This window comes from Chiloscyllium plagiosum, unplaced genomic scaffold (genome assembly GCF_037043375.1).
Source record: "Chiloscyllium plagiosum isolate Xiang-an unplaced genomic scaffold, Cpla_swu_hap1 HiC_scaffold_8, whole genome shotgun sequence".
NCBI lineage: Eukaryota > Metazoa > Chordata > Chondrichthyes > Orectolobiformes > Hemiscylliidae > Chiloscyllium > Chiloscyllium plagiosum.
This window is the reverse complement of record NW_028270146.1, coordinates 115735139-115746947: the sequence shown is the minus strand read 5'-3', so window position 1 is coordinate 115746947 and position 11809 is coordinate 115735139.

The following is an 11809-nucleotide window of genomic DNA, read 5'->3' as shown; positions in this document are numbered from 1 at the left end:
ATGTTTCGTTTTTGAATATTGATCTTGTCTGTTGCAGAGGAGTTTATTGATGAGTTTGGAGAGTTTTGAAAATTGCAAGTTAGGCCACAAATCAGCCACGATCTATTGAATGGCAGAGCAGGGTTGAAGGGCTGAATGGTCTCCTCCTGTGCCAATGAAAGTTGTCCATCTGCAGCTTGTGGCAACATTTCTCCTCACTGTTCACTTCACATCCATGTCTAACACACTGTTACTGACTGAACAAACCTCCTGTGTTTGAACTAAACCTGCGCATGTTCAGTGGCTCCCTCCACTGCCACCCGGATTTAACTCTCATCATGGAATGCTGTCTCGTGTTACTGCAGGAATGCCCACAAGGACATTCTGGAGTCTGTATCCCCTGGGATTCAAAATCCCCATTTATTTCCTTCTTCCTCTTTCATTCTGGCTATTGAACTCTCAGTTTCAATCCATTCTCCTGTCATGCTCTTCAACATGCCCATGTGGGTGGACTAGAGGCAGCTGGGATTTAATGAAGGGAAGTGGGGATTAGGCGGAAGCACGAGGAACGGTGATAGCAAAGACCGTTCTCATTGTAACGGCAGAGTTTCTCCATGACCCAGTGAGTGGTGAGGCACCTGAGTTTGTGGGGGAGACAGATTCAATCAGGGATTTGGGAAAACACTCAGACATTGACCTGTCCATCTGATTGTTAACTCAGACAGAGAGACAGAAATAAATATGCACATTTAGATAGCACCTTTGATGTCCTGGGGCAATGAAACATGCTTCCAACTCAATTATTTCAACCTGAACTCTCTGAAAACCCGACATAAAGCTTCCTGCTTGTACCAGGTTGTCTCTCAGCTTCCTCTTGAGAAAAGAGTTTTAAGCTGTTTAGCCATTCCTGCTGATTGTAACCTTATAAGATTTATGACCGAACCTTTATTTTCCTGTTCCCTGTGAGCGACATCAGAGCAGAAACAGGTCCTGACTTGCCCGGGTTTTGGTTGAAGTATTTGTATTTACAAATTCATTCTCACCCTCAAATACAGTGTGAAATTGTTATAAAACAGAAGGAAAGGAGCGAGTGAGTACCCACAGAAACACCAAGGCAGCATATGTACCTGAGCTGAATGACCATGGCATGAGGAAAACGTGACGACAATCACAACTAGTTAGAATCACAGAATCCCATAGGTGCAGAAGGAGGCTATTTGGCCCATCGAGTCTGCAATAACCTGCTCTCCCACCATATCCCCATAACCCCACATTTATCATGGCTAACCCAACCCGCCGAACCTGCACACTACAGGCCATACTAACATGGTCAATCCAGTGAAGCTGCACATCTGTGGACAGGTCACAGATTACATCCAAATGCTCGGAATTGTGGATGAAAGCACACAAATACTTGACTCTGACACACATGCTCTGATTTTCAAAATAAAATCTGGGGGAAACTGCAGACAGAAAGATTTCCAATTATTTCTGGAGGAAGAGAATTCAAAATTCGTGCCACTGACCCAGGGGGTGCAGTGAAGTCACAGAGGCCTGGGAACCATCAGAAATGTAACAGGATGTGAGCAAGGTGGGGGTGAGGCAAGGACAAAAAGACAGTCTGTCACACGGGGGAAGGCAGGAGAGATTAAATAGCAGAAATGGTAGTCCCTCAAGGCCACGGGGAATGGATTTAGGGCTGGGAAAGAAACCAGGAAACAAGGTGAGCCCCTGTCAAAGAAATACATTGGCAAAATAGATTATAACAACATAGAGGGCAGAGTACACAGTCTGAAATAGTTGCTCTCATCGGTGAGTACAGAACGTTGTAATGACTAGGTAGTTATATTATAAGCAACACATACAGGATGGGCCAAGTGACCTTCACCTGCTCTGTAAGTCTCTGATTTTTTTTTTCTGACATTTGGAGTTCAAGTCTGATGATGTTGATAAATTTTCAAATTAGACTGGAGTTTAATATTCTGGAGAAATGTCAAATAAATCACAATGATCCCATTCTGCAGACCTTAGTCCATAACCCTGCATGTTCCAGCATTTCAGTTGCACCCATGTCCTGCCGGTGGGACAGGACATACAGGGATAGTGACGATGATGTCTAGGACATTGTAAGCTATGATTCTGTCCGTGTAACTGTGTCAGGCCTTTGCTCGACTAGTCTGCGTTCCAGCTCACCCAATACGAAGTTGGCAGGGTGAGAAGCTAATTGGAGCTCCTCTGCTCACCAGTTCCTTTCCTTTCTGCTTTTTAAAAAATTATTTCTCTCTCACTTCCCCTTGCAGTCTCTGACACAAATGTCTCAACATTGAATTATATCAGGATAACCCTGTATCCCATGCCTCATTACTTTCTGAATAAGCCTACCATGGGGAACCTTATCAAACACATTGCTAAAATCCATATACACCACATCCACTGCTCTGTCATCACCAATGTGTTTGTCACATCCTCATATAATTCAGTAAGGTTTGTGAGGCATAACCTGTCTCTCACAAAGCCATGCTGACTATCTCTAATCAATCTATGCTTTTCCAAATAATCAAAAATCATGTCTCTCTGAATCCTCTCCAATAATTTGCCCACAACTGACGTAAGACTGACTCATCGATGATTCCTAGGATTATCTTGATTGCCTTTCTTGAATAAGGGAATAACGTTTGCCACTCTCCAATCATCTGGTATGACTCCAGTCGACAGTGAGGATACAAAGATTTTCGCCAAAACACAGTAATCCCTTCCCTTGTTTCCCATAACAATCTTTAGTTAAATCCTTTCTGGATGAGGAGACTTATCTATCCTCATGATTTTTCAATATGGTCAGCACATCCTCCGTCATAATCTGTACCATTGGGATGGTCTCCACCTGAACCGATCTGGTACCAATGTTCTAGCGAAGGCGATAAATAGGGTGGTCAGTAGGACTTTAAACGTCTGAGTTGGGGGGGGTAGGGAAAGTGAAAGCGACTGGAAAGTTAAAGCGACAGGGAGTATGGAGTTAAATGGAAAGATAAGCAGCAGGATAGCGTGTGTGCAGGTGGATTTAAGCTTGAGGCAGACTAGGAATACAGCAAAAAGGAAGGATAACTTAGGACGTCTTATGACTTCCAATATCTCTCATGATAAGAAAGTTAGCATTAAGTCACTTTACCTGAATGCTTGTAGCATTCGTAACAAAGGAGATGAACTAATGGCACAGATCATCGTGAATGATTATGATGTGGTAGGCATCACAGAGACGTGGTTGCAGGGGGTTCAGGACTGGCAGTTAAACATCCAAGGATTTACAACTTATCGAAAAGACAGGGACGTGGGCAGATGGGGCGGGGTGACCTTGTTAGTTAAGAACAAAATTAAATCTATGGCACTGAATGACATAGTGTCAGATGATGTGGAGTCTGTGTGGGTGGAATTGAGGAACCACAAAGGCAAAAATAACATAATTGGAGTTGTGTGCAGACATCCTAACAGTGGTCAGGGCCAGGGGCGCAACATGTACCGGGAAATAGAGAAGGCATGTCAGAAAGGCAAGGTCACGGTGATCATGGGAGACTTCAATATGCAGGTGGACTGGGTAAATAATGTTGCCAGTGGATCCAAAGAAAGGGAATTCATGGAATGCTTACAGGATGGCTTTTTGGAACAGCTTGTCATGGAGCCCACAAGGGAGCAGGCTATTCTGGACCTAGTGCTATGTAATGAACCAGTCTTAATAAAAAATCTTAAAGTAAGGGAACACTTAGGAAGCAGCAATCATAATATGGTAGAGTTCAGTATGCAGTTTGAAAGAGAGAAGGCAAAATCAGATGTAATGGTGTTACAGTTAAATAAATTAATTATGAGGGCATGAAAGAGGAACTGACGAAAATAGACTGGAAGCAGAGCCCAGCAGGGAAGACAGTAGAGCAAAAATGGCAGGAGTTTGTGGGTATAATTGAGGACACTGTACAGAGGTTCATCCCCAAGAAAGATTATCCGGGGAGGGATTAGACAGCCATGGCTGACAAAGGAAGTCAGGAAATGTATCAAAGAAAAAGAGAGATCCTATAAAGTTGCCAAGAGCACTGGGAAATCAGAAGATTGGGAAGGCTACAAAAACAAACAGAGGATAACAAAGAGAGAAATAAGGAAGGAGATGATCAAATATGAAGGTAGGCTAGCCAGTAATATTAGAAATGATAGTAATAGTTTCTTTCAATACATAAGAAACAAACGACAGGCAAGAGTAGACATTGGGCCATTTCAAACTGATGCTGGATGCCTAGTGATGGGAGATAAGGAAATAGCTGGAGAACTTAATAAGTACTTTGTGTCAGTCTTCACAATAATATCCCAAATATTAAAGGGAGTCAGGGGGCTGAGATGATTATGGTTGCCATTACAAAAGTGAAAGTGCTAGAAAAGCTAAAAGGTCTTAAAATTGACAATTCTTCTGGCCCTGATGGGCTACACCCTAGAGTTCTAAGGGAAGTGGCTAAGGAAATAGCAAAGGTATTGGTTGAGATCTTTCAAAAGTCACTGGAGTAAGGGAAAGTCCCGGATGATTGGAAGATCGCTGTTGTAACCTCCTTGTTCAAGAAAGGATCAAGACAAAAGATGGAAATTTATAGGCCAATTAGCCTAACCTCAGTTGTTGGTAAAATTCTAGAATCCATCATTAAGGATGAGGTTTCTAAATTCTTGGAAGAGCAGGGTCAGATTAGAACAAGTCAACATGGATTTAGTAAGGGGAGGTCATGCCTGACAAACCTGTTAGAATTCTTTGAAGAGGTGACAAGTAGGTTAGACCAGGGAAACCCAGAGGATGTGCACTATCTAAACTTCCAAAAGACCTTTGGTAAGGTGCCACACGGGAGGCTGCTGAGTAAGGTGAGGGCCCATGGTGTTCGAGGTGAGCTACTGGTATGGATTGAGGATTGGCTGTCTGGCAGAAGGTAGCGAGTTGGGATAAAAGGTTTTTCTTCGGAATGGAGCCGGTGACAAGTGGTGTCCCGCAGGGTTCAGTGTTGGGGCCGCAGCTGTTCACGTTATATATTAATGATCTGGATGAAGTGACTGGGGACATTCTAGCAAAATTTGCCGATGATACGAAGTTAGGTGGATAGGCAGGTAGTACTGAGGATGTGGGGAGGCTGCAGAAGGATCTAGACAGTTTGGGAGAGTGGTCCAGGAAATGGCTGATGGAATTCAATGTGAGCAAATGCGAGGTCTTGCACTTTGGAAAAAAGAATACAAACATGGACTACTTTCTAAACGGTGAGAAAATTCATAAAGCCAAAGTACAAAGGGATCTGGGAGTGCTAGTCGAGGATTCTCTAAAGGTAAACATGCAGGTTGAGTCCGTGAGTAAGAAAGTGAATGCAATGTTGTCATTTATCTCAAGAGCTGAAAATGTGTTGCTGGAAAAGCGCAGCAGGTCAGGCAGCATCCAAGGAACAGGAGAATCGACGTTTCGGGCATAAGCCCTTCTTCAGGAGCTTCTTCTCCTGAAGAAGGGCTTATGCCCGAAACGTCGATTCTCCTGTTCCTTGGATGCTGCCTGACCTGCTGCGCTTTTCCAGCAACACATTTTCAGCTCTGATCTCCAGCATCTGCAGACCTCACTTTCTCCTCGAAGATTTATCTCAAGAGGGTTAGAATATGAAAGCACTGATGTGCTAGTGAGAGTTTATAAAGCTCTGGTGAGGCCCCATTTGGAGTACTGTGTCCAGTTTTGGTCCCCACACCTCAGGAAGGACATACTAGCACTGGAGCGTGTCCAGCGGAGATTCACACGGATGGTCCCTGGAATGGTAGGTCTAACATATGAGGAACGGCTGAGGATCCTGGGATTGTATTCATTGGAGTTTAGAAGATTAAGGGGAGATCTAATAGAAACTTACAAGATAATACATGGCTTGGAAAGGGTGGACGCTAGGAAACTGTTTCCGTTAGGCGAGGAGACTAGGACCCGTGGACACAGCCTTAGAATTAGAGGGGGTAAATTCAGAACAGAAAAACGGAGACATTTCTTCAACCAGAGAGTGGTGGGCCTATGGAATTCATTGCTGCAGAGTGCAGTGGAGGCTGGGACGCTAAATGTCTTCAAGGCAGAGATTGATAAATTCTTGATGTCACAAGGAATTAAGGGTTACGGGGAGAATGCGGGTAAGTGGAGTTGAAATGCCCATCAGCCATGATTGAATGGTGGAGTGGACTCGATGGGCTGAATGGCCTTACTTCCACTCCTATGTCTTATGGTCTATCCATCTGTTAATGGATAGCTCCTTCCTATCCACTCGATCTGGATTCCTCAGCATCTTATCACTTCAATAAAATCTCAGCTCATCCTCCTTGGAAATCATCCCCACCCTATCCAGCCTTTCTCAGAGCAGAAACTCTCCAATTGGAGAAACATTCTGATCAATCCTCTCTGGTGAGAACACATCACCTTGGAATGTGGGGAACAGAACTGAGTGCAGTATATTGGCCGTGGTCACACAAGTGTTGCTGACCTCAGTGTTCTTGTGGTTGTTGCTGACACAAGAAGTGTCCTGGTTTTCCCACATGGAACAGGATGTGCACTCCATGAGACTGGGATTCCCCACCATGTGCCTGACATTCTTGTTGGTTAATATCTTGAAAAGAACTGTCCTCAGAACTCCAGCTGTACTCTGACTTCATTCACAACTGGATGTGGCTGGACTGCAGATCTTAGATCTGTTCTGTTGTTTCCCAGATTGCTTCACTCTGTCTATCACTTGCTGTTTATGCTGTTTGGCACACAAGTAGTCCTCTTTGTAACTTGATCAGGTTAGCACCTCATTTTTAGGTATTCATGCTGCTGTTACTGGCATGCCCTCCTGAACTCTCTCAGTTGAACGAGGGCTGATCCTGTGGTTGGATGGTAAGAGGTAAGTTGGAAGCATGCTGGGCCATGATTCTGTAAGCTTTGTTGGAGTGCAACTTTACTGTTGTTGTCGGAAGGAAAGAGCTAAACTCTTACACTATAGGCCCTTTACAAGAAGCTACAGGCAGTATCATGAACACTGTAGGCCAAGACAGGAAATACGAGCAACACTGTACAATGATGCAGGATCACAACTGCAGCAGGGGGAGTTTAAGAGCCACTTGACATAGGAGTTGGGGAAGAAGCAGCTGATCAGATTGTCTCATTCAGAGTCACAAAGAGACTCTGTGAGATTATTGTACTGTTGGAGGTGAGGATGGAGGAGGTTGGGGAGATGGAGAGTTCTCCTAAAGAAACTAATCTGCCTGAGAGTTATGGGATCGACTTGATTGCCATGAATTTAACAGAAAGCTAACTGAAACTGTTTTTATCCCCGAAAGATAACAAGACTGATGGTGTTTCCAATCATCATCAGAAACAAACCCCAGAATACATTGTTCAGAGATGGATGTCAATAGCCCATCAACACCCAACTCCTGCAATCATTGAGCAAACGTATGTGTGATTAACCAGAAAATCACTGTTCACTCTGTGCAGATGGACAGCGATGTGGGGAAGTACTGGCCTAGTGGTATTGTCACTAGACAGTTAATCCAAAGACTTAGATAATGTTCTGGAGACCTGGGTTCAAAGCCTGCTGCAGCAGATGGGGGAATTTGAATTCAATAAAAATAAGCTCTAGAACTTAAGTGTCTAATGATGACCATTAATTGATTGTCAGAAAAACCCATCTGGTTCACTAATGCCCTTTCAGGAAGGAAGCTGCCATCCTTACCTGGTCTGGCCTACATTGTGACTTCAGACTCACAGCAATGTGGTCGACTCTTACCTGCCCCCTGGGCAATTAGGGATGGGCAGGAAATGCTGCCGGGCCAGCGACACCCTCATCCTGTGAATGAATAAAGGAAAATAAAAGTCCGTACCCAGTCTGAATCTGTACATGTTCAACGATGTTGTGAACATTTCCAAAACTAAGTTCTCTACATACATAATTTTATGAACATTATAACTGCCAAAACCATTGCTCATTCCTTGGTGTGAACAATAGAAAAAAATCCTTCAACTGTGGCTATCAGGATGGATGCCTGAGTGATCCCTTCCCCCACATACAGAGCAGGTGAACAGCTTCTCCCCAGTCTGACTGGTTTGGCCAGTTTCCAGGTGGGATAGGTAAAGAATTCCCTTAGGTAAAAACAATGACTGCAGATGCTGGAAACCAGATTCTGGATCAGTGGTGCTGGTAGAGCACAGCAATTCAGGCAGCATCCGAGGACAGGCAAAATCGACGTTTCGGGCAAAAGCCCTTCATCAGGAATAAAGGCAGAGAGCCTGAAACGTGGAGAGATAAGCTAGAGGAGGGTGGGGGTGGGGATAGAGTAGCATAGAGTACAATAGGTCAGTGGGGAAGGAGATGAAGGTGATAGGTCAGGGAGGAGAGGGTGGAGTGGATTCCCTTCTGACATTCCCTATATTTCCACAGCCTCTCCCTGGTGTGGCTGCACTGGTGTTTTGCCATTTCAGATAAATGCTGGCAGACAGTTACACACACCGTGTAGGTGTGTTACTGCCCAGTCTGAATGCTGCTGTTTCCTGCTGAAAACCTTTTGATAATTAGGTTCCAATAAACCCTGCAACCCAATTATTTCTTAGCCACCGTGCGACCCTCCTCCCCACATTCCTGATAATGGGTTTATGCCTGAAACGTCGATTCTCCTGCTCCTCACATGCTGCCTGACCTGCTATACTTTTCCAGCACCACATTTTTGACACTCATAAACAGAGTGACTGTCAGAGCTGGATGTGGTTTTGTCTGAATCCTTTGACACAGCCCTTCCCAGGATTGGGACAGTCCAAGGCATGTCTCTATGAAATGGGAAGGGTTTGTAAATCCCAAACAGACATTGTGCAGTCACTCCGTGTACCAGGATATGGATATCATTGCCCTGATGTATGTGGAAGGACCATAGTTTATTTCCTCAGTCTGTCAGAAAGCATTTCATGTATTGGTGTGGGTCGAAATGTTCTGCGATATTAACAATCCTGGTTAGCCCACCCTGGAGAAGGTGTTCTTTGTACCCTAACTGGGGACCCCCCCCCCCCCGCAACAACCCAGCATAAAGCAATAAACATCATCTCCTGCTGTGGAAAGACAGCCTGTGTTGGTCTGAGTAAGAACACTGAGCAGATTTATCTCAATGATAATTTAACCCCTGAAGGCAAGTGACCAGAGCAAGTTAAGCAAATCCAAATAAAATGCATTGTACCACCGAAAGAGACCCATCAAATCCAAGCTGGCTCTCTGTAGCAGAAGAGAGGAAGAGAGGCGGATATGGAAGGATCCCTTGGGGCCTTGGAGGGAAGTAAGGGGGAGGTGTGGGCGCAAGTTTTGCATTTATTGCGGTTGCAGGGGAAGGTGCCGGGAGTGGAGGTTGGCAGATATGGAAGGTTGGCGGATATTCTCATTCCCCATATGTCCCCTACACTCTGCAAGTTTATTTCTCTCAGATCTTAAATAATTGTTTTTATCAATCGTTGCACCACCATAATAGGCAGCATGTTCTGCTTATTTCCAGCCAATAGAGTCAGCAGAAACACTTGCTCATCTCCCGCTGACTCAAAACCTCACATCTGATCTTAATTCTTGTGCCATCTGAATATCATTGGCCTTTTCATGTGGAAGGAAAGGTGTGCATTCCATCTGTGGATCAATATTTCAAATGTCAGTGTGACTGGAAAAAGTACTCTGTGGTTTATGGCTTTGAATGGTGGCTGTCGATCAGGATTATCTCCATGACAATAGCACCTCACGCATCAATGAATTTAATACACGCCGTGATGTCGAAAACTTCTTCCGCCACCTCTGAGCTCACTTTTAAAATCAGGACTCACGCCCACCTTCCGAGGACTCCTTTGCCGGCCTCCAACACACTCCATCCACCTGGACACCCTGCGCTGGCCTATTACCTGGTCTCGATCTCTTCATTTCCAACTGCCGCTGAGACATTAACCGCCTCAACCTGTCTACCCCCTCCCCCACTCCAAACTCTCACCCTCACAACTCTCACCCTCCACACTCTCTGCTCCAATCCAAACCTCACCATCAAACCAGCAGATAAAGGGGGTGCAGTGGTAGTTTGGCGCACTGACCTCTACACTACTGAAGACAGATGCCAACTCGAAGACACCTGCTCCTACCGCCCCCTCAACCATGACCCATTCCCCATCACCAAACCGTCATCTCCCAGAACATACAGAACCTTATCAGCTCAGGAGATCTCCCACCCACAGCTTCCAACCTCATAGTCCGGGAACCCCGCACTGCCCAAATCTACCTCCTTCCCAAGATCCACAAGCCTGACCACCCTGGCTGACCCATTGTCTCAGCATGCTCTTACCACACCGAACTCATCTCAACCTATCTTGACACTGTCCTATCCCCCCAGTCCAGGAACTCCGCACATATATTCAAGACACCACCCATGCCTTTCACCTCCTCCAAAACTTCAGTTTCCCCGGCCCCCAACGCCTCATCTTCACCATGGATATTCAATCCATCTACACCTCCATCCGCCATGACCAGGGCCTCCAAGCCCTCCGTTTCTTCCTCTCCCGATGTCCCCAACAGTACCCTTCCACTGACACTCATTCGTTTGGCTGAACTGGTCCTCACATTTAACAATTTCTCCTTCGAATCCTCCCACTTCCTCCAGACCAAAGGGGTAGACATAGGAGCCCGTATGGACCCCAGCTATGCCTGTCTCTTTGTTGGCTACGTAGAACAGTCCATCTTTCGTAGTTACACTGGCACCACTCCCCACCTTTTCCTCCGCTATATTGATGACTGCATTGGCGCTACCTCGTGCTCCCGCGAGGAGGTTGAGCAATTTATCACCTTCACCAACACATTCCACCCTGACCTTAAATTTACCTGGACCATCTCTGACACCTCCCTCCCCTTCCTGCATCTCTCCATCTCCATTAGAGACGACCGACTTGACACTGACATTTTTCACAAACCCACCGACTCCCACAGCTACCTGGATTACACCTCTTCCCACCCCACCTCCAGCAAAAATGCCATCCCGTATTCCCAATTCCTCCGCCTCCGCCGTATCTGCTCCCAGGAGGAGCAGTTCCACCACAGAACACACCAGATGGGCCTCCTTCTTTAGAGACCACAATTTCCCTTCCCACGTGGTTAAAGATGCCCTCCAACGCATCTCGTCCACATACCGCACCTCCGCCCTCAGACCCCACCGCTCCAACCGTAACAAGGACAGAGCACCCCTGGTGCTCACCTTCCACCCTAACAAACTTCGCAAAAACCACATCATCCGAAGACATTTGTGCCACCTCCAAACAGACCCCACCACCAGGGATATATTTCCCTCCCCACCCATTTCCACTTTCCGCAAAGACCGTTCCCTCCATGACTACCTGGTCAGGTCCACGCCCCCCAACAACCCAACCTCCCTTCCTGGCCCCCTGCCATGCCCCCGCAGGAATTGCAAAAACAGGGCCCACACCACCTCCCTCACCTCCATCCAAGGCCGCAAAGGAGCCTTCCACATCCATCAACGTTTCACCTGCACATCCACCAATATCATTTATTGTATCCGTTGCTCCCGATGTGGTCTCCTCTACATTGGGGAGACTGGATGCCTCCTTGCAGAGTGCTTTAGGCAACATCTCCGGGACACCCACACCAATGAACCCCACTGCCTTGTGGCCAAACATTTTAACTCCCCCTCCCACTCTCCCAAGGACCTGGAGGTCCTGGGCCTCCTCCACCGCCGCTCCCTCACCACCCAATGCCTGGAGGAAGAACGCCTCATTTTCCGCCCCGGAACACTTCAACCCCAGGGC